Source organism: Ambystoma mexicanum, chromosome 8 (assembly GCF_040938575.1).
Source record: "Ambystoma mexicanum isolate Mex_15411 chromosome 8, UKY_AmexF1_1, whole genome shotgun sequence".
Classification (NCBI taxonomy): domain Eukaryota; kingdom Metazoa; phylum Chordata; class Amphibia; order Caudata; family Ambystomatidae; genus Ambystoma; species Ambystoma mexicanum.
The window spans coordinates 732,073,126-732,089,974 of NC_090929.1; the positions used below are offsets into that span (position 1 = coordinate 732,073,126).

Genomic DNA, 16,849 nt, shown 5'->3' on the forward strand with positions numbered 1-16,849 from the left:
ACTTCTCAATTACTTTTCAAATTTGGTATGTTTCCAAAATAATTTTATCCCGTTTTATAGCGGAAATGTTGGACAACATTATGAGGGCTGGAGCTACCTATTTACATATAATTAGCATACAGGTAGTGTGTTCATGGGTAATAAATCGACTTTCACATGTAATGCAGCACAGAGAATATTGAGTCCTTCAAGAGGCATGAAAGAAAGCCGTTATTGTGTTGATTGTTCTCTCCACCTCCCTGCAACAGAAACAGGATGGATGGATTAAAGTTATCCTACCAGACATAGGAGTCCTGAATGGGCCCACCAGTCTTATATATCTCGCCTGATCGAGCCTGATCGAGCGATGAGCGTGGTATCATGTTGCAAGTGGCTGCATGGCTTAGCTTACTAAATGCAAATGCATAAGAGTAATATTCTTAGCATTTCTAGAGCCTACGGCCACACCACACTGAATGCGCCCGATCTCGTCTGATCTCGGAAGCTAAGCAGTGTCGGGCCTAGTTAGTACCTGGATGGGAGACTGCCTGGGAATACCAGGTGCTGTAGGCTTTTTTGTGCTCCAAGTTCAGGAAGTGAGCCATTTCTCAATTGCCTTTCAAAACTGCAAGGTCTAGCCGACTAGATGCTTAAAAGTACAAAACTCACTAGGCCCAGAGCCTACGGCCACACCACACTGAATGCGCCCGATCTCGTCTGATCTCGGAAGCTAAGCAGTGTCGGGCCTAGTTAGTACCTGGATGGGAGACCGCCTGGGAATACCAGGTGCTGTAGGCTATTTTGTGCTCCATGATTAGTAATTGCGCAACTTCTCAATTACTTTTCAAATTTGGTATGTTTCCAAAATAATTTTATCCCGTTTTATAGCGGAAATGTTGGACAACATTATGAGGGCTGGAGCTACCTATTTACATATAATTAGCATACAGGTAGTGTGTTCATGGGTAATAAATCGACTTTCACATGTAATGCAGTACAGAGAATATTGAGTCCTTCAAGAGGCATGAAAGAAAGCCGTTATTGTGTTGATTGTTCTCTCCACCTCCCTGCAACAGAAACAGGATGGATGGATTAAAGTTATCCTACCAGACATAGGAGTCCTGAATGGGCCCACCAGTCTTATATATCTCGCCTGATCAAGCGCTGATCGAGCGATGAGCGTGGTATCATGTTGCAAGTGGCTGCATGGCTTAGCTTACTAAATGCAAATGCATAAGAGTAATATTCTTAGCATTACTCGAGCCTACGGCCACACCACACTGAATGCGCCCAATCTCGTCTGATCTCGGAAGCTAAGCAGTGTCGGGCCTAGTTAGTACCTGGATGGGAGACCGCCTGGGAATACCAGGTGCTGTAGGCTTTTTTGTGCTCCAAGTTCAGGAAGTGAGCCATTTCTCAATTGCCTTTCAAAACTGCAAGGTCTAGCCGACTAGATGCTTAAAAGTACAAAACTCACTAGGCCCAGAGCCTACGGCCACACCACACTGAATGCGCCCGATCTCGTCTGATCTCGAAAGCTAAGCAGTGTCGGGCCTAGTTAGTACCTGGATGGGAGACCGCCTGGGAATACCAGGTGCTGTAGGCTTTTTTGTGCTCCAAGTTCAGGAAGTGAGCCATTTCTCAATTGCCTTTCAAAACTGCAAGGTCTAGCCGACTAGATGCTTAAAAGTACAAAACTCACTAGGACCAGAGCCTACGGCCACACCACACTGAATGCGCCCGATCTCGTCTGATCTCGGAAGCTAAGCAGTGTCGGGCCTGGTTAGTACCTGGATGGGAGACCGCCTGGGAATACCAGGTGCTGTAGGCTTTTTTGTGCTCCAAGTTCAGGAAGTGAGCCATTTCTCAATTGCCTTTCAAAACTGCAAGGTCTAGCCGACTAGATGCTTAAAAGTACAAAACTCACTAGGCCCTGAGCCTACGGCCACACCACACTGAATGCGCCCGATCTCGTCTGATCTCGGAAGCTAAGCAGTGTCGGGCCTAGTTAGTACCTGGATGGGAGACCGCCTGGGAATACCAGGTGCTGTAGGCTATTTTGTGCTCCATGATTAGTAATTGCACAACTTCTCAATTACTTTTCAAATTTGGTATATTTCCAAAATAATTTTATCCCGTTTTATAGCGGAAATGTTGGACAACATTATGAGGGCTGGAGCTACCTATTTACATATAATTAGCATACAGGTAGTGTGTTCATGGGTAATAAATCGACTTTCACATGTAATGCAGTACAGAGAATATTGAGTCCTTCAAGAGGCATGAAAGAAAGCCGTTATTGTGTTGATTGTTCTCTCCACCTCCCTGCAACAGAAACAGGATGGATGGATTAAAGTTATCCTACCAGACATAGGAGTCCTGAATGGGCCCACCAGTCTTATATATCTCGCCTGATCGAGCGCTGATCGAGCGATGAGCGTGGTATCATGTTGCAAGTGGCTGCATGGCTTAGCTTACTAAATGCAAATGCATAAGAGTAATATTCTTAGCATTACTAGAGCCTACGGCCACACCAGACTGAATGCGCCCGATCTCGTCTGATCTCGGAAGCTCAGTGTCGGGCCTAGTTAGTACCTGGATGGGAGACCGCCTGGGAATACCAGGTGCTGTAGGCTTTTTTGTGCTCCAAGTTCAGGAAGTGAGCCATTTCTCAATTGCCTTTCAAAACTGCAAGGTCTAGCCGACTAGATGCTTAAAAGTACAAAACTCACTAGGCCCAGAGCCTACGGCCACACCACACTGAATGCGCCCGATCTCGTCTGATCTCGGAAGCTAAGCAGTGTCGGGCCTAGTTAGTACCTGGATGGGAGACCGCCTGGGAATACCAGGTGCTGTAGGCTATTTTGTGCTCCATGATTAGTAATTGCACAACTTCTCAATTACTTTTCAAATTTGGTATGTTTCCAAAATAATTTTATCCCGTTTTATAGCGGAAATGTTGGACAACATTATGAGGGCTGGAGCTACCTATTTACATATAATTAGCATACAGGTAGTGTGTTCATGGGTAATAAATCGACTTTCACATGTAATGCAGTACAGAGAATATTGAGTCCTTCAAGAGGCATGAAAGAAAGCCGTTATTGTGTTGATTGTTCTCTCCACCTCCCTGCAACAGAAACAGGATGGATGGATTAAAGTTATCCTACCAGACATAGGAGTCCTGAATGGGCCCACCAGTCTTATATATCTCGCCTGATCGAGCCTGATCGAGCGATGAGCGTGGTATCATGTTGCAAGTGGCTGCATGGCTTAGCTTACTAAATGCAAATGCATAAGAGTAATATTCTTAGCATTTCTAGAGCCTACGGCCACACCACACTGAATGCGCCCAATCTCGTCTGATCTCGGAAGCTAAGCAGTGTCGGGCCTAGTTAGTACCTGGATGGGAGACCGCCTGGGAATACCAGGTGCTGTAGGCTTTTTTGTGCTCCAAGTTCAGGAAGTGAGCCATTTCTCAATTGCCTTTCAAAACTGCAAGGTCTAGCCGACTAGATGCTTAAAAGTACAAAACTCACTAGGCCCAGAGCCTACGGCCACACCACACTGAATGCGCCCGATCTCGTCTGATCTCGGAAGCTAAGCAGTGTCGGGCCTAGTTAGTACCTGGATGGGAGACCGCCTGGGAATACCAGGTGCTGTAGGCTTTTTTGTGCTCCAAGTTCAGGAAGTGAGCCATTTCTCAATTGCCTTTCAAAACTGCAAGGTCTAGCCGACTAGATGCTTAAAAGTACAAAACTCACTAGGACCAGAGCCTACGGCCACACCACACTGAATGCGCCCGATCTCGTCTGATCTCAGAAGCTAAGCAGTGTCGGGCCTAGTTAGTACCTGGATGGGAGACCGCCTGGGAATACCAGGTGCTGTAGGCTTTTTTGTGCTCCAAGTTCAGGAAGTGAGCCATTTCTCAATTGCCTTTCAAAACTGCAAGGTCTAGCCGACTAGATGCTTAAAAGTACAAAACTCACTAGGCCCAGAGCCTACGGCCACACCACACTGAATGCGCCCGATCTCGTCTGATCTCGTAAGCTAAGCAGTGTCGGGCCTAGTTAGTACCTGGATGGGAGACCGCCTGGGAATACCAGGTGCTATAGGCTATTTTGTGCTCCATGATTAGTAATTGCACAACTTCTCAATTACTTTTCAAATTTGGTATGTTTCCAAAATAATTTTATCCCGTTTTATAGCGGAAATGTTGGACAACATTATGAGGGCTGGAGCTACCTATTTACATATAATTAGCATACAGGTAGTGTGTTCATGGGTAATAAATCGACTTTCACATGTAATGCAGTACAGAGAATATTGAGTCCTTCAAGAGGCATGAAAGAAAGCCGTTATTGTGTTGATTGTTCTCTCCACCTCCCTGCAACAGAAACAGGATGGATGGATTAAAGTTATCCTACCAGACATAGGAGTCCTGAATGGGCCCACCAGTCTTATATATCTCGCCTGATCGAGCCTGATCGAGCGATGAGCGTGGTATCATGTTGCAAGTGGCTGCATGGCTTAGCTTACTAAATGCAAATGCATAAGAGTAATATTCTTAGCATTTCTAGAGCCTACGGCCACACCACACTGAATGCGCCCGATCTCGTCTGATCTCGGAAGCTAAGCAGTGTCGGGCCTAGTTAGTACCTGGATGGGAGACTGCCTGGGAATACCAGGTGCTGTAGGCTTTTTTGTGCTCCAAGTTCAGGAAGTGAGCCATTTCTCAATTGCCTTTCAAAACTGCAAGGTCTAGCCGACTAGATGCTTAAAAGTACAAAACTCACTAGGCCCAGAGCCTACGGCCACACCACACTGAATGCGCCCGATCTCGTCTGATCTCGGAAGCTAAGCAGTGTCGGGCCTAGTTAGTACCTGGATGGGAGACCGCCTGGGAATACCAGGTGCTGTAGGCTATTTTGTGCTCCATGATTAGTAATTGCGCAACTTCTCAATTACTTTTCAAATTTGGTATGTTTCCAAAATAATTTTATCCCGTTTTATAGCGGAAATGTTGGACAACATTATGAGGGCTGGAGCTACCTATTTACATATAATTAGCATACAGGTAGTGTGTTCATGGGTAATAAATCGACTTTCACATGTAATGCAGTACAGAGAATATTGAGTCCTTCAAGAGGCATGAAAGAAAGCCGTTATTGTGTTGATTGTTCTCTCCACCTCCCTGCAACAGAAACAGGATGGATGGATTAAAGTTATCCTACCAGACATAGGAGTCCTGAATGGGCCCACCAGTCTTATATATCTCGCCTGATCAAGCGCTGATCGAGCGATGAGCGTGGTATCATGTTGCAAGTGGCTGCATGGCTTAGCTTACTAAATGCAAATGCATAAGAGTAATATTCTTAGCATTACTCGAGCCTACGGCCACACCACACTGAATGCGCCCAATCTCGTCTGATCTCGGAAGCTAAGCAGTGTCGGGCCTAGTTAGTACCTGGATGGGAGACCGCCTGGGAATACCAGGTGCTGTAGGCTTTTTTGTGCTCCAAGTTCAGGAAGTGAGCCATTTCTCAATTGCCTTTCAAAACTGCAAGGTCTAGCCGACTAGATGCTTAAAAGTACAAAACTCACTAGGCCCAGAGCCTACGGCCACACCACACTGAATGCGCCCGATCTCGTCTGATCTCGGAAGCTAAGCAGTGTCGGGCCTAGTTAGTACCTGGATGGGAGACCGCCTGGGAATACCAGGTGCTGTAGGCTTTTTTGTGCTCCAAGTTCAGGAAGTGAGCCATTTCTCAATTGCCTTTCAAAACTGCAAGGTCTAGCCGACTAGATGCTTAAAAGTACAAAACTCACTAGGACCAGAGCCTACGGCCACACCACACTGAATGCGCCCGATCTCGTCTGATCTAGGAAGCTAAGCAGTGTCGGGCCTAGTTAGTACCTGGATGGGAGACCGCCTGGGAATACCAGGTGCTGTAGGCTTTTTTGTGCTCCAAGTTCAGGAAGTGAGCCATTTCTCAATTGCCTTTCAAAACTGCAAGGTCTAGCCGACTAGATGCTTAAAAGTACAAAACTCACTAGGCCCAGAGCCTACGGCCACACCACACTGAATGCGCCCGATCTCGTCTGATCTCGTAAGCTAAGCAGTGTCGGGCCTAGTTAGTACCTGGATGGGAGACCGCCTGGGAATACCAGGTGCTGTAGGCTATTTTGTGCTCCATGATTAGTAATTGCACAACTTCTCAATTACTTTTCAAATTTGGTATGTTTCCAAAATAATTTTATCCCGTTTTATAGCGGAAATGTTGGACAACATTATGAGGGCTGGAGCTACCTATTTACATATAATTAGCATACAGGTAGTGTGTTCATGGGTAATAAATCGACTTTCACATGTAATGCAGTACAGAGAATATTGAGTCCTTCAAGAGGCATGAAAGAAAGCCGTTATTGTGTTGATTGTTCTCTCCACCTCCCTGCAACAGAAACAGGATGGATGGATTAAAGTTATCCTACCAGACATAGGAGTCCTGAATGGGCCCACCAGTCTTATATATCTCGCCTGATCGAGCCTGATCGAGCGATGAGCGTGGTATCATGTTGCAAGTGGCTGCATGGCTTAGCTTACTAAATGCAAATGCATAAGAGTAATATTCTTAGCATTTCTAGAGCCTACGGCCACACCACACTGAATGCGCCCGATCTCGTCTGATCTCGGAAGCTAAGCAGTGTCGGGCCTAGTTAGTACCTGGATGGGAGACCGCCTGGGAATACCAGGTGCTGTAGGCTTTTTTGTGCTCCAAGTTCAGGAAGTGAGCCATTTCTCAATTGCCTTTCAAAACTGCAAGGTCTAGCCGACTAGATGCTTAAAAGTACAAAACTCACTAGGCCCAGAGCCTACGGCCACACCACACTGAATGCGCCCGATCTCGTCTGATCTCGGAAGCTAAGCAGTGTCGGGCCTAGTTAGTACCTGGATGGGAGACCGCCTGGGAATACCAGGTGCTGTAGGCTTTTTTGTGCTCCAAGTTCAGGAAGTGAGCCATTTCTCAATTGCCTTTCAAAACTGCAAGGTCTAGCCGACTAGATGCTTAAAAGTACAAAACTCACTAGGACCAGAGCCTACGGCCACACCACACTGAATGCGCCCGATCTCGTCTGATCTCAGAAGCTAAGCAGTGTCGGGCCTAGTTAGTACCTGGATGGGAGACCGCCTGGGAATACCAGGTGCTGTAGGCTTTTTTGTGCTCCAAGTTCAGGAAGTGAGCCATTTCTCAATTGCCTTTCAAAACTGCAAGGTCTAGCCGACTAGATGCTTAAAAGTACAAAACTCACTAGGCCCAGAGCCTACGGCCACACCACACTGAATGCGCCCGATCTCGTCTGATCTCGTAAGCTAAGCAGTGTCGGGCCTAGTTAGTACCTGGATGGGAGACCGCCTGGGAATACCAGGTGCTGTAGGCTATTTTGTGCTCCATGATTAGTAATTGCACAACTTCTCAATTACTTTTCAAATTTGGTATGTTTCCAAAATAATTTTATCCCGTTTTATAGCGGAAATGTTGGACAACATTATGAGGGCTGGAGCTACCTATTTACATATAATTAGCATACAGGTAGTGTGTTCATGGGTAATAAATCGACTTTCACATGTAATGCAGTACAGAGAATATTGAGTCCTTCAAGAGGCATGAAAGAAAGCCGTTATTGTGTTGATTGTTCTCTCCACCTCCCTGCAACAGAAACAGGATGGATGGATTAAAGTTATCCTACCAGACATAGGAGTCCTGAATGGGCCCACCAGTCTTATATATCTCGCCTGATCGAGCCTGATCGAGCGATGAGCGTGGTATCATGTTGCAAGTGGCTGCATGGCTTAGCTTACTAAATGCAAATGCATAAGAGTAATATTCTTAGCATTTCTAGAGCCTACGGCCACACCACACTGAATGCGCCCGATCTCGTCTGATCTCGGAAGCTAAGCAGTGTCGGGCCTAGTTAGTACCTGGATGGGAGACTGCCTGGGAATACCAGGTGCTGTAGGCTTTTTTGTGCTCCAAGTTCAGGAAGTGAGCCATTTCTCAATTGCCTTTCAAAACTGCAAGGTCTAGCCGACTAGATGCTTAAAAGTACAAAACTCACTAGGCCCAGAGCCTACGGCCACACCACACTGAATGCGCCCGATCTCGTCTGATCTCGGAAGCTAAGCAGTGTCGGGCCTAGTTAGTACCTGGATGGGAGACCGCCTGGGAATACCAGGTGCTGTAGGCTATTTTGTGCTCCATGATTAGTAATTGCGCAACTTCTCAATTACTTTTCAAATTTGGTATGTTTCCAAAATAATTTTATCCCGTTTTATAGCGGAAATGTTGGACAACATTATGAGGGCTGGAGCTACCTATTTAAATATAATTAGCATACAGGTAGTGTGTTCATGGGTAATAAATCGACTTTCACATGTAATGCAGTACAGAGAATATTGAGTCCTTCAAGAGGCATGAAAGAAAGCCGTTATTGTGTTGATTGTTCTCTCCACCTCCCTGCAACAGAAACAGGATGGATGGATTAAAGTTATCCTACCAGACATAGGAGTCCTGAATGGGCCCACCAGTCTTATATATCTCGCCTGATCAAGCGCTGATCGAGCGATGAGCGTGGTATCATGTTGCAAGTGGCTGCATGGCTTAGCTTACTAAATGCAAATGCATAAGAGTAATATTCTTAGCATTACTCGAGCCTACGGCCACACCACACTGAATGCGCCCAATCTCGTCTGATCTCGGAAGCTAAGCAGTGTCGGGCCTAGTTAGTACCTGGATGGGAGACCGCCTGGGAATACCAGGTGCTGTAGGCTTTTTTGTGCTCCAAGTTCAGGAAGTGAGCCATTTCTCAATTGCCTTTCAAAACTGCAAGGTCTAGCCGACTAGATGCTTAAAAGTACAAAACTCACTAGGCCCAGAGCCTACGGCCACACCACACTGAATGCGCCCGATCTCGTCTGATCTCGAAAGCTAAGCAGTGTTGGGCCTAGTTAGTACCTGGATGGGAGACCGCCTGGGAATACCAGGTGCTGTAGGCTTTTTTGTGCTCCAAGTTCAGGAAGTGAGCCATTTCTCAATTGCCTTTCAAAACTGCAAGGTCTAGCCGACTAGATGCTTAAAAGTACAAAACTCACTAGGACCAGAGCCTACGGCCACACCACACTGAATGCGCCCGATCTCGTCTGATCTCGGAAGCTAAGCAGTGTCGGGCCTGGTTAGTACCTGGATGGGAGACCGCCTGGGAATACCAGGTGCTGTAGGCTTTTTTGTGCTCCAAGTTCAGGAAGTGAGCCATTTCTCAATTGCCTTTCAAAACTGCAAGGTCTAGCCGACTAGATGCTTAAAAGTACAAAACTCACTAGGCCCTGAGCCTACGGCCACACCACACTGAATGCGCCCGATCTTGTCTGATCTCGGAAGCTAAGCAGTGTCGGGCCTAGTTAGTACCTGGATGGGAGACCGCCTGGGAATACCAGGTGCTGTAGGCTATTTTGTGCTCCATGATTAGTAATTGCACAACTTCTCAATTACTTTTCAAATTTGGTATATTTCCAAAATAATTTTATCCCGTTTTATAGCGGAAATGTTGGACAACATTATGAGGGCTGGAGCTACCTATTTACATATAATTAGCATACAGGTAGTGTGTTCATGGGTAATAAATCGACTTTCACATGTAATGCAGTACAGAGAATATTGAGTCCTTCAAGAGGCATGAAAGAAAGCCGTTATTGTGTTGATTGTTCTCTCCACCTCCCTGCAACAGAAACAGGATGGATGGATTAAAGTTATCCTACCAGACATAGGAGTCCTGAATGGGCCCACCAGTCTTATATATCTCGCCTGATCGAGCGCTGATCGAGCGATGAGCGTGGTATCATGTTGCAAGTGGCTGCATGGCTTAGCTTACTAAATGCAAATGCATAAGAGTAATATTCTTAGCATTACTAGAGCCTACGGCCACACCAGACTGAATGCGCCCGATCTCGTCTGATCTCGGAAGCTCAGTGTCGGGCCTAGTTAGTACCTGGATGGGAGACCGCCTGGGAATACCAGGTGCTGTAGGCTTTTTTGTGCTCCAAGTTCAGGAAGTGAGCCATTTCTCAATTGCCTTTCAAAACTGCAAGGTCTAGCCGACTAGATGCTTAAAAGTACAAAACTCACTAGGCCCAGAGCCTACGGCCACACCACACTGAATGCGCCCGATCTCGTCTGATCTCGGAAGCTAAGCAGTGTCGGGCCTAGTTAATACCTGGATGGGAGACCGCCTGGGAATACCAGGTGCTGTAGGCTTTTTTGTGCTCCAAGTTCAGGAAGTGAGCCATTTCTCAATTGCCTTTCAAAACTGCAAGGTCTAGCCGACTAGATGCTTAAAAGTACAAAACTCACTAGGACCAGAGCCTACGGCCACACCACACTGAATGCGCCCGATCTCGTCTGATCTCGGAAGCTAAGCAGTGTCGGGCCTAGTTAGTACCTGGATGGGAGACCGCCTGGGAATACCAGGTGCTGTAGGCTATTTTGTGCTCCATGATTAGTAATTGCACAACTTCTCAATTACTTTTCAAATTTGGTATGTTTCCAAAATAATTTTATCCCGTTTTATAGCGGAAATGTTGGACAACATTATGAGGGCTGGAGCTACCTATTTACATATAATTAGCATACAGGTAGTGTGTTCATGGGTAATAAATCGACTTTCACATGTAATGCAGTACAGAGAATATTGAGTCCTTCAAGAGGCATGAAAGAAAGCCGTTATTGTGTTGATTGTTCTCTCCATCTCCCTGCAACAGAAACAGGATGGATGGATTAAAGTTATCCTACCAGACATAGGAGTCCTGAATGGGCCCACCAGTCTTATATATCTCGCCTGATCGAGCCTGATCGAGCGCTGATCGAGCGATGAGCGTGGTATCATGTTGCAAGTGGCTGCATGGCTTAGCTTACTAAATGCAAATGCATAAGAGTAATATTCTTAGCATTTCTAGAGCCTACGGCCACACCACACTGAATGCGCCCGATCTCGTCTGATCTCGGAAGCTAAGCAGTGTCGGGCCTAGTTAGTACCTGGATGGGAGACCGCCTGGGAATACCAGGTGCTGTAGGCTTTTTTGTGCTCCAAGTTCAGGAAGTGAGCCATTTCTCAATTGCCTTTCAAAACTGCAAGGTCTAGCCGACTAGATGCTTAAAAGTACAAAACTCACTAGGCCCAGAGCCTACGGCCACACCACACTGAATGCGCCCGATCTCGTCTGATCTCGGAAGCTAAGCAGTGTCGGGCCTAGTTAGTACCTGGATGGGAGACCGCCTGGGAATACCAGGTGCTGTAGGCTTTTTTGTGCTCCAAGTTCAGGAAGTGAGCCATTTCTCAATTGCCTTTCAAAACTGCAAGGTCTAGCCGACTAGATGCTTAAAAGTACAAAACTCACTAGGACCAGAGCCTACGGCCACACCACACTGAATGCGCCCGATCTCGTCTGATCTCGGAAGCTAAGCAGTGTCGGGCCTAGTTAGTACCTGGATGGGAGACCGCCTGGGAATACCAGGTGCTGTAGGCTTTTTTGTGCTCCAAGTTCAGGAAGTGAGCCATTTCTCAATTGCCTTTCAAAACTGCAAGGTCTAGCCGACTAGATGCTTAAAAGTACAAAACTCACTAGGCCCAGAGCCTACGGCCACACCACACTGAATGCGCCCGATCTCGTCTGATCTCGGAAGCTAAGCAGTGTCGGGCCTAGTTAGTACCTGGATGGGAGACCGCCTGGGAATACCAGGTGCTGTAGGCTTTTTTGTGCTCCAAGTTCAGGAAGTGAGCCATTTCTCAATTGCCTTTCAAAACTGCAAGGTCTAGCCGACTAGATGCTTAAAAGTACAAAACTCACTAGGCCCAGAGCCTACGGCCACACCACACTGAATGCGCCCGATCTCGTCTGATCTTGGAAGCTAAGCAGTGTCGGGCCTAGTTAGTACCTGGATGGGAGACCGCCTGGGAATACCAGGTGCTGTAGGCTTTTTTGTGCTCCAAGTTCAGGAAGTGAGCCATTTCTCAATTGCCTTTCAAAACTGCAAGGTCTAGCCGACTAGATGCTTAAAAGTACAAAACTCACTAGGCCCAGAGCCTACGGCCACACCACACTGAATGCGCCCGATCTCGTCTGATCTCGGAAGCTAAGCAGTGTCGGGCCTAGTTAGTACCTGGATGGGAGACCGCCTGGGAATACCAGGTGCTGTAGGCTTTTTTGTGCTCCAAGTTCAGGAAGTGAGCCATTTCTCAATTGCCTTTCAAAACTGCAAGGTCTAGCCGACTAGATGCTTAAAAGTACAAAACTCACTAGGACCAGAGCCTACGGCCACACCACACTGAATGCGCCCGATCTCGTCTGATCTCGGAAGCTAAGCAGTGTCGGGCCTAGTTAGTACCTGGATGGGAGACCGCCTGGGAATACCAGGTGCTGTAGGCTTTTTTGTGCTCCAAGTTCAGGAAGTGAGCCATTTCTCAATTGCCTTTCAAAACTGCAAGGTCTAGCCGACTAGATGCTTAAAAGTACAAAACTCACTAGGCCCAGAGCCTACGGCCACACCACACTGAATGCGCCCGATCTCGTCTGATCTCGGAAGCTAAGCAGTGTCGGGCCTAGTTAGTACCTGGATGGGAGACCGCCTGGGAATACCAGGTGCTGTAGGCTTTTTTGTGCTCCAAGTTCAGGAAGTGAGCCATTTCTCAATTGCCTTTCAAAACTGCAAGGTCTAGCCGACTAGATGCTTAAAAGTACAAAACTCACTAGGACCAGAGCCTACGGCCACACCACACTGAATGCGCCCGATCTCGTCTGATCTCGGAAGCTAAGCAGTGTCGGGCCTAGTTAGTACCTGGATGGGAGACCGCCTGGGAATACCAGGTGCTGTAGGCTATTTTGTGCTCCATGATTAGTAATTGCACAACTTCTCAATTACTTTTCAAATTTGGTATGTTTCCAAAATAATTTTATCCCGTTTTATAGCGCAAATGTTGGACAACATTATGAGGGCTGGAGCTACCTATTTACATATAATTAGCATACAGGTAGTGTGTTCATGGGTAATAAATCGACTTTCACATGTAATGCAGTACAGAGAATATTGAGTCCTTCAAGAGGCATGAAAGAAAGCCGTTATTGTGTTGATTGTTCTCTCCACCTCCCTGCAACAGAAACAGGATGGATGGATTAAAGTTATCCTACCAGACATAGGAGTCCTGAATGGGCCCACCAGTCTTATATATCTCGCCTGATCGAGCGCTGATCGAGCGATGAGCGTGGTATCATGTTGCAAGTGGCTGCATGGCTTAGCTTACTAAATGCAAATGCATAAGAGTAATATTCTTAGCATTACTAGAGCCTACGGCCACACCAGACTGAATGCGCCCGATCTCGTCTGATCTCGGAAGCTCAGTGTCGGGCCTAGTTAGTACCTGGATGGGAGACCGCCTGGGAATACCAGGTGCTGTAGGCTTTTTTGTGCTCCAAGTTCAGGAAGTGAGCCATTTCTCAATTGCCTTTCAAAACTGCAAGGTCTAGCCGACTAGATGCTTAAAAGTACAAAACTCACTAGGCCCAGAGCCTACGGCCACACCACACTGAATGCGCCCGATCTCGTCTGATCTCGGAAGCTAAGCAGTGTCGGGCCTAGTTAGTACCTGGATGGGAGACCGCCTGGGAATACCAGGTGCTGTAGGCTTTTTTGTGCTCCAAGTTCAGGAAGTGAGCCATTTCTCAATTGCCTTTCAAAACTGCAAGGTCTAGCCGACTAGATGCTTAAAAGTACAAAACTCACTAGGCCCAGAGCCTACGGCCACACCACACTGAATGCGCCCGATCTCGTCTGATCTCGGAAGCTAAGCAGTGTCGGGCCTAGTTAGTACCTGGATGGGAGACCGCCTGGGAATACCAGGTGCTGTAGGCTTTTTTGTGCTCCAAGTTCAGGAAGTGAGCCATTTCTCAATTGCCTTTCAAAACTGCAAGGTCTAGCCGACTAGATGCTTAAAAGTACAAAACTCACTAGGACCAGAGCCTACGGCCACACCACACTGAATGCGCCCGATCTCGTCTGATCTCGGAAGCTAAGCAGTGTCGGGCCTAGTTAGTACCTGGATGGGAGACCGCCTGGGAATACCAGGTGCTGTAGGCTTTTTTGTGCTCCAAGTTCAGGAAGTGAGCCATTTCTCAATTGCCTTTCAAAACTGCAAGGTCTAGCCGACTAGATGCTTAAAAGTACAAAACTCACTAGGCCCAGAGCCTACGGCCACACCACACTGAATGCGCCCGATCTCGTCTGATCTCGGAAGCTAAGCAGTGTCGGGCCTAGTTAGTACCTGGATGGGAGACCGCCTGGGAATACCAGGTGCTGTAGGCTTTTTTGTGCTCCAAGTTCAGGAAGTGAGCCATTTCTCAATTGCCTTTCAAAACTGCAAGGTCTAGCCGACTAGATGCTTAAAAGTACAAAACTCACTAGGCCCAGAGCCTACGGCCACACCACACTGAATGCGCCCGATCTCGTCTGATCTCGGAAGCTAAGCAGTGTCGGGCCTAGTTAGTACCTGGATGGGAGACCGCCTGGGAATACCAGGTGCTGTAGGCTTTTTTGTGCTCCAAGTTCAGGAAGTGAGCCATTTCTCAATTGCCTTTCAAAACTGCAAGGTCTAGCCGACTAGATGCTTAAAAGTACAAAACTCACTAGGACCAGAGCCTACGGCCACACCACACTGAATGCGCCCGATCTCGTCTGATCTCGGAAGCTAAGCAGTGTCGGGCCTAGTTAGTACCTGGATGGGAGACCGCCTGGGAATACCAGGTGCTGTAGGCTTTTTTGTGCTCCAAGTTCAGGAAGTGAGCCATTTCTCAATTGCCTTTCAAAACTGCAAGGTCTAGCCGACTAGATGCTTAAAAGTACAAAACTCACTAGGCCCAGAGCCTACGGCCACACCACACTGAATGCGCCCGATCTCGTCTGATCTCGGAAGCTAAGCAGTGTCGGGCCTAGTTAGTACCTGGATGGGAGACCGCCTGGGAATACCAGGTGCTGTAGGCTTTTTTGTGCTCCAAGTTCAGGAAGTGAGCCATTTCTCAATTGCCTTTCAAAACTGCAAGGTCTAGCCGACTAGATGCTTAAAAGTACAAAACTCACTAGGCCCAGAGCCTACGGCCACACCACACTGAATGCGCCCGATCTCGTCTGATCTTGGAAGCTAAGCAGTGTCGGGCCTAGTTAGTACCTGGATGGGAGACCGCCTGGGAATACCAGGTGCTGTAGGCTTTTTTGTGCTCCAAGTTCAGGAAGTGAGCCATTTCTCAATTGCCTTTCAAAACTGCAAGGTCTAGCCGACTAGATGCTTAAAAGTACAAAACTCACTAGGCCCAGAGCCTACGGCCACACCACACTGAATGCGCCCGATCTCGTCTGATCTCGGAAGCTAAGCAGTGTCGGGCCTAGTTAGTACCTGGATGGGAGACCGCCTGGGAATACCAGGTGCTGTAGGCTTTTTTGTGCTCCAAGTTCAGGAAGTGAGCCATTTCTCAATTGCCTTTCAAAACTGCAAGGTCTAGCCGACTAGATGCTTAAAAGTACAAAACTCACTAGGACCAGAGCCTACGGCCACACCACACTGAATGCGCCCGATCTCGTCTGATCTCGGAAGCTAAGCAGTGTCGGGCCTAGTTAGTACCTGGATGGGAGACCGCCTGGGAATACCAGGTGCTGTAGGCTTTTTTGTGCTCCAAGTTCAGGAAGTGAGCCATTTCTCAATTGCCTTTCAAAACTGCAAGGTCTAGCCGACTAGATGCTTAAAAGTACAAAACTCACTAGGCCCAGAGCCTACGGCCACACCACACTGAATGCGCCCGATCTCGTCTGATCTCGGAAGCTAAGCAGTGTCGGGCCTAGTTAGTACCTGGATGGGAGACCGCCTGGGAATACCAGGTGCTGTAGGCTTTTTTGTGCTCCAAGTTCAGGAAGTGAGCCATTTCTCAATTGCCTTTCAAAACTGCAAGGTCTAGCCGACTAGATGCTTAAAAGTACAAAACTCACTAGGACCAGAGCCTACGGCCACACCACACTGAATGCGCCCGATCTCGTCTGATCTCGGAAGCTAAGCAGTGTCGGGCCTAGTTAGTACCTGGATGGGAGACCGCCTGGGAATACCAGGTGCTGTAGGCTATTTTGTGCTCCATGATTAGTAATTGCACAACTTCTCAATTACTTTTCAAATTTGGTATGTTTCCAAAATAATTTTATCCCGTTTTATAGCGCAAATGTTGGACAACATTATGAGGGCTGGAGCTACCTATTTACATATAATTAGCATACAGGTAGTGTGTTCATGGGTAATAAATCGACTTTCACATGTAATGCAGTACAGAGAATATTGAGTCCTTCAAGAGGCATGAAAGAAAGCCGTTATTGTGTTGATTGTTCTCTCCACCTCCCTGCAACAGAAACAGGATGGATGGATTAAAGTTATCCTACCAGACATAGGAGTCCTGAATGGGCCCACCAGTCTTATATATCTCGCCTGATCGAGCGCTGATCGAGCGATGAGCGTGGTATCATGTTGCAAGTGGCTGCATGGCTTAGCTTACTAAATGCAAATGCATAAGAGTAATATTCTTAGCATTACTAGAGCCTACGGCCACACCAGACTGAATGCGCCCGATCTCGTCTGATCTCGGAAGCTCAGTGTCGGGCCTAGTTAGTACCTGGATGGGAGACCGCCTGGGAATACCAGGTGCTGTAGGCTTTTTTGTGCTCCAAGTTCAGGAAGTGAGCCATTTCTCAATTGCCTTTCAAAACTGCAAGGTCTAGCCGACTAGATGCTTAAA

General features: G+C 47.4%; 50 non-coding genes and 4 pseudogenes across 50 annotated transcripts; all 54 read left to right on the top strand.

Moving 5' to 3' along the window:
• The first annotated feature begins 433 nt into the window (after positions 1-433).
• LOC138478535 (5S ribosomal RNA) lies at positions 434-552 on the top strand. Its single transcript, XR_011272394.1, has one exon. It is a non-coding gene; the product is annotated as a 5S ribosomal RNA (ribosomal RNA).
• Positions 553-658: 106 nt separating this feature from the next.
• On the top strand, positions 659-777 carry LOC138477096 (5S ribosomal RNA). Its single transcript, XR_011271087.1, has one exon. It is a non-coding gene; the product is annotated as a 5S ribosomal RNA (ribosomal RNA).
• A 464-nt stretch (positions 778-1,241) lies between these two features.
• LOC138479370 (5S ribosomal RNA) lies at positions 1,242-1,360 on the top strand. The gene has a single exon (XR_011273151.1). It is a non-coding gene; the product is annotated as a 5S ribosomal RNA (ribosomal RNA).
• A 106-nt stretch (positions 1,361-1,466) lies between these two features.
• LOC138478244 (5S ribosomal RNA) lies at positions 1,467-1,585 on the top strand. The gene has a single exon (XR_011272129.1). It is a non-coding gene; the product is annotated as a 5S ribosomal RNA (ribosomal RNA).
• Positions 1,586-1,691: 106 nt separating this feature from the next.
• On the top strand, positions 1,692-1,810 carry LOC138478663 (5S ribosomal RNA). The gene has a single exon (XR_011272509.1). It is a non-coding gene; the product is annotated as a 5S ribosomal RNA (ribosomal RNA).
• A 106-nt stretch (positions 1,811-1,916) lies between these two features.
• LOC138477097 (5S ribosomal RNA) lies at positions 1,917-2,035 on the top strand. The gene has a single exon (XR_011271088.1). It is a non-coding gene; the product is annotated as a 5S ribosomal RNA (ribosomal RNA).
• Positions 2,036-2,499: 464 nt separating this feature from the next.
• Positions 2,500-2,615, top strand: LOC138474208 (5S ribosomal RNA; annotated as a pseudogene).
• Positions 2,616-2,721: 106 nt separating this feature from the next.
• Positions 2,722-2,840, top strand: LOC138477098 (5S ribosomal RNA). The gene has a single exon (XR_011271089.1). It is a non-coding gene; the product is annotated as a 5S ribosomal RNA (ribosomal RNA).
• A 463-nt stretch (positions 2,841-3,303) lies between these two features.
• On the top strand, positions 3,304-3,422 carry LOC138479371 (5S ribosomal RNA). The gene has a single exon (XR_011273152.1). It is a non-coding gene; the product is annotated as a 5S ribosomal RNA (ribosomal RNA).
• A 106-nt stretch (positions 3,423-3,528) lies between these two features.
• On the top strand, positions 3,529-3,647 carry LOC138477099 (5S ribosomal RNA). The gene has a single exon (XR_011271090.1). It is a non-coding gene; the product is annotated as a 5S ribosomal RNA (ribosomal RNA).
• A 106-nt stretch (positions 3,648-3,753) lies between these two features.
• LOC138479032 (5S ribosomal RNA) lies at positions 3,754-3,872 on the top strand. Its single transcript, XR_011272844.1, has one exon. It is a non-coding gene; the product is annotated as a 5S ribosomal RNA (ribosomal RNA).
• A 106-nt stretch (positions 3,873-3,978) lies between these two features.
• On the top strand, positions 3,979-4,097 carry LOC138480168 (5S ribosomal RNA). The gene has a single exon (XR_011273876.1). It is a non-coding gene; the product is annotated as a 5S ribosomal RNA (ribosomal RNA).
• A 463-nt stretch (positions 4,098-4,560) lies between these two features.
• Positions 4,561-4,679, top strand: LOC138478536 (5S ribosomal RNA). Its single transcript, XR_011272395.1, has one exon. It is a non-coding gene; the product is annotated as a 5S ribosomal RNA (ribosomal RNA).
• Positions 4,680-4,785: 106 nt separating this feature from the next.
• LOC138477100 (5S ribosomal RNA) lies at positions 4,786-4,904 on the top strand. The gene has a single exon (XR_011271091.1). It is a non-coding gene; the product is annotated as a 5S ribosomal RNA (ribosomal RNA).
• A 464-nt stretch (positions 4,905-5,368) lies between these two features.
• LOC138479372 (5S ribosomal RNA) lies at positions 5,369-5,487 on the top strand. The gene has a single exon (XR_011273153.1). It is a non-coding gene; the product is annotated as a 5S ribosomal RNA (ribosomal RNA).
• Positions 5,488-5,593: 106 nt separating this feature from the next.
• Positions 5,594-5,712, top strand: LOC138477102 (5S ribosomal RNA). The gene has a single exon (XR_011271093.1). It is a non-coding gene; the product is annotated as a 5S ribosomal RNA (ribosomal RNA).
• A 106-nt stretch (positions 5,713-5,818) lies between these two features.
• Positions 5,819-5,937, top strand: LOC138479780 (5S ribosomal RNA). Its single transcript, XR_011273523.1, has one exon. It is a non-coding gene; the product is annotated as a 5S ribosomal RNA (ribosomal RNA).
• A 106-nt stretch (positions 5,938-6,043) lies between these two features.
• On the top strand, positions 6,044-6,162 carry LOC138479135 (5S ribosomal RNA). Its single transcript, XR_011272937.1, has one exon. It is a non-coding gene; the product is annotated as a 5S ribosomal RNA (ribosomal RNA).
• Positions 6,163-6,625: 463 nt separating this feature from the next.
• LOC138477103 (5S ribosomal RNA) lies at positions 6,626-6,744 on the top strand. Its single transcript, XR_011271094.1, has one exon. It is a non-coding gene; the product is annotated as a 5S ribosomal RNA (ribosomal RNA).
• Positions 6,745-6,850: 106 nt separating this feature from the next.
• LOC138477104 (5S ribosomal RNA) lies at positions 6,851-6,969 on the top strand. The gene has a single exon (XR_011271095.1). It is a non-coding gene; the product is annotated as a 5S ribosomal RNA (ribosomal RNA).
• Positions 6,970-7,075: 106 nt separating this feature from the next.
• LOC138479033 (5S ribosomal RNA) lies at positions 7,076-7,194 on the top strand. The gene has a single exon (XR_011272845.1). It is a non-coding gene; the product is annotated as a 5S ribosomal RNA (ribosomal RNA).
• A 106-nt stretch (positions 7,195-7,300) lies between these two features.
• Positions 7,301-7,419, top strand: LOC138479136 (5S ribosomal RNA). Its single transcript, XR_011272938.1, has one exon. It is a non-coding gene; the product is annotated as a 5S ribosomal RNA (ribosomal RNA).
• A 463-nt stretch (positions 7,420-7,882) lies between these two features.
• LOC138478537 (5S ribosomal RNA) lies at positions 7,883-8,001 on the top strand. The gene has a single exon (XR_011272396.1). It is a non-coding gene; the product is annotated as a 5S ribosomal RNA (ribosomal RNA).
• Positions 8,002-8,107: 106 nt separating this feature from the next.
• On the top strand, positions 8,108-8,226 carry LOC138477105 (5S ribosomal RNA). Its single transcript, XR_011271096.1, has one exon. It is a non-coding gene; the product is annotated as a 5S ribosomal RNA (ribosomal RNA).
• Positions 8,227-8,690: 464 nt separating this feature from the next.
• Positions 8,691-8,809, top strand: LOC138479373 (5S ribosomal RNA). The gene has a single exon (XR_011273154.1). It is a non-coding gene; the product is annotated as a 5S ribosomal RNA (ribosomal RNA).
• Positions 8,810-8,915: 106 nt separating this feature from the next.
• On the top strand, positions 8,916-9,034 carry LOC138477892 (5S ribosomal RNA). Its single transcript, XR_011271809.1, has one exon. It is a non-coding gene; the product is annotated as a 5S ribosomal RNA (ribosomal RNA).
• Positions 9,035-9,140: 106 nt separating this feature from the next.
• Positions 9,141-9,259, top strand: LOC138478785 (5S ribosomal RNA). The gene has a single exon (XR_011272620.1). It is a non-coding gene; the product is annotated as a 5S ribosomal RNA (ribosomal RNA).
• Positions 9,260-9,365: 106 nt separating this feature from the next.
• On the top strand, positions 9,366-9,484 carry LOC138478849 (5S ribosomal RNA). The gene has a single exon (XR_011272677.1). It is a non-coding gene; the product is annotated as a 5S ribosomal RNA (ribosomal RNA).
• A 464-nt stretch (positions 9,485-9,948) lies between these two features.
• On the top strand, positions 9,949-10,064 carry LOC138474209 (5S ribosomal RNA; annotated as a pseudogene).
• A 106-nt stretch (positions 10,065-10,170) lies between these two features.
• Positions 10,171-10,289, top strand: LOC138478810 (5S ribosomal RNA). Its single transcript, XR_011272642.1, has one exon. It is a non-coding gene; the product is annotated as a 5S ribosomal RNA (ribosomal RNA).
• Positions 10,290-10,395: 106 nt separating this feature from the next.
• Positions 10,396-10,514, top strand: LOC138477107 (5S ribosomal RNA). The gene has a single exon (XR_011271097.1). It is a non-coding gene; the product is annotated as a 5S ribosomal RNA (ribosomal RNA).
• A 474-nt stretch (positions 10,515-10,988) lies between these two features.
• LOC138477108 (5S ribosomal RNA) lies at positions 10,989-11,107 on the top strand. Its single transcript, XR_011271098.1, has one exon. It is a non-coding gene; the product is annotated as a 5S ribosomal RNA (ribosomal RNA).
• A 106-nt stretch (positions 11,108-11,213) lies between these two features.
• LOC138477109 (5S ribosomal RNA) lies at positions 11,214-11,332 on the top strand. The gene has a single exon (XR_011271099.1). It is a non-coding gene; the product is annotated as a 5S ribosomal RNA (ribosomal RNA).
• A 106-nt stretch (positions 11,333-11,438) lies between these two features.
• On the top strand, positions 11,439-11,557 carry LOC138477110 (5S ribosomal RNA). Its single transcript, XR_011271100.1, has one exon. It is a non-coding gene; the product is annotated as a 5S ribosomal RNA (ribosomal RNA).
• Positions 11,558-11,663: 106 nt separating this feature from the next.
• Positions 11,664-11,782, top strand: LOC138477111 (5S ribosomal RNA). The gene has a single exon (XR_011271101.1). It is a non-coding gene; the product is annotated as a 5S ribosomal RNA (ribosomal RNA).
• Positions 11,783-11,888: 106 nt separating this feature from the next.
• LOC138478689 (5S ribosomal RNA) lies at positions 11,889-12,007 on the top strand. The gene has a single exon (XR_011272533.1). It is a non-coding gene; the product is annotated as a 5S ribosomal RNA (ribosomal RNA).
• Positions 12,008-12,113: 106 nt separating this feature from the next.
• Positions 12,114-12,232, top strand: LOC138477112 (5S ribosomal RNA). The gene has a single exon (XR_011271102.1). It is a non-coding gene; the product is annotated as a 5S ribosomal RNA (ribosomal RNA).
• A 106-nt stretch (positions 12,233-12,338) lies between these two features.
• Positions 12,339-12,457, top strand: LOC138477114 (5S ribosomal RNA). Its single transcript, XR_011271104.1, has one exon. It is a non-coding gene; the product is annotated as a 5S ribosomal RNA (ribosomal RNA).
• Positions 12,458-12,563: 106 nt separating this feature from the next.
• LOC138477115 (5S ribosomal RNA) lies at positions 12,564-12,682 on the top strand. The gene has a single exon (XR_011271105.1). It is a non-coding gene; the product is annotated as a 5S ribosomal RNA (ribosomal RNA).
• Positions 12,683-12,788: 106 nt separating this feature from the next.
• On the top strand, positions 12,789-12,907 carry LOC138477116 (5S ribosomal RNA). Its single transcript, XR_011271106.1, has one exon. It is a non-coding gene; the product is annotated as a 5S ribosomal RNA (ribosomal RNA).
• Positions 12,908-13,371: 464 nt separating this feature from the next.
• Positions 13,372-13,487, top strand: LOC138474210 (5S ribosomal RNA; annotated as a pseudogene).
• A 106-nt stretch (positions 13,488-13,593) lies between these two features.
• LOC138477118 (5S ribosomal RNA) lies at positions 13,594-13,712 on the top strand. The gene has a single exon (XR_011271107.1). It is a non-coding gene; the product is annotated as a 5S ribosomal RNA (ribosomal RNA).
• A 106-nt stretch (positions 13,713-13,818) lies between these two features.
• Positions 13,819-13,937, top strand: LOC138477119 (5S ribosomal RNA). The gene has a single exon (XR_011271108.1). It is a non-coding gene; the product is annotated as a 5S ribosomal RNA (ribosomal RNA).
• A 106-nt stretch (positions 13,938-14,043) lies between these two features.
• Positions 14,044-14,162, top strand: LOC138477120 (5S ribosomal RNA). Its single transcript, XR_011271109.1, has one exon. It is a non-coding gene; the product is annotated as a 5S ribosomal RNA (ribosomal RNA).
• Positions 14,163-14,268: 106 nt separating this feature from the next.
• LOC138477121 (5S ribosomal RNA) lies at positions 14,269-14,387 on the top strand. The gene has a single exon (XR_011271110.1). It is a non-coding gene; the product is annotated as a 5S ribosomal RNA (ribosomal RNA).
• A 106-nt stretch (positions 14,388-14,493) lies between these two features.
• LOC138477122 (5S ribosomal RNA) lies at positions 14,494-14,612 on the top strand. The gene has a single exon (XR_011271111.1). It is a non-coding gene; the product is annotated as a 5S ribosomal RNA (ribosomal RNA).
• Positions 14,613-14,718: 106 nt separating this feature from the next.
• On the top strand, positions 14,719-14,837 carry LOC138477123 (5S ribosomal RNA). Its single transcript, XR_011271112.1, has one exon. It is a non-coding gene; the product is annotated as a 5S ribosomal RNA (ribosomal RNA).
• Positions 14,838-14,943: 106 nt separating this feature from the next.
• LOC138477124 (5S ribosomal RNA) lies at positions 14,944-15,062 on the top strand. Its single transcript, XR_011271113.1, has one exon. It is a non-coding gene; the product is annotated as a 5S ribosomal RNA (ribosomal RNA).
• A 106-nt stretch (positions 15,063-15,168) lies between these two features.
• On the top strand, positions 15,169-15,287 carry LOC138478690 (5S ribosomal RNA). Its single transcript, XR_011272534.1, has one exon. It is a non-coding gene; the product is annotated as a 5S ribosomal RNA (ribosomal RNA).
• A 106-nt stretch (positions 15,288-15,393) lies between these two features.
• On the top strand, positions 15,394-15,512 carry LOC138477126 (5S ribosomal RNA). Its single transcript, XR_011271115.1, has one exon. It is a non-coding gene; the product is annotated as a 5S ribosomal RNA (ribosomal RNA).
• Positions 15,513-15,618: 106 nt separating this feature from the next.
• Positions 15,619-15,737, top strand: LOC138477127 (5S ribosomal RNA). Its single transcript, XR_011271116.1, has one exon. It is a non-coding gene; the product is annotated as a 5S ribosomal RNA (ribosomal RNA).
• A 106-nt stretch (positions 15,738-15,843) lies between these two features.
• On the top strand, positions 15,844-15,962 carry LOC138477129 (5S ribosomal RNA). The gene has a single exon (XR_011271117.1). It is a non-coding gene; the product is annotated as a 5S ribosomal RNA (ribosomal RNA).
• Positions 15,963-16,068: 106 nt separating this feature from the next.
• On the top strand, positions 16,069-16,187 carry LOC138477130 (5S ribosomal RNA). The gene has a single exon (XR_011271118.1). It is a non-coding gene; the product is annotated as a 5S ribosomal RNA (ribosomal RNA).
• A 464-nt stretch (positions 16,188-16,651) lies between these two features.
• On the top strand, positions 16,652-16,767 carry LOC138474211 (5S ribosomal RNA; annotated as a pseudogene).
• Positions 16,768-16,849: the final 82 nt, after the last annotated feature.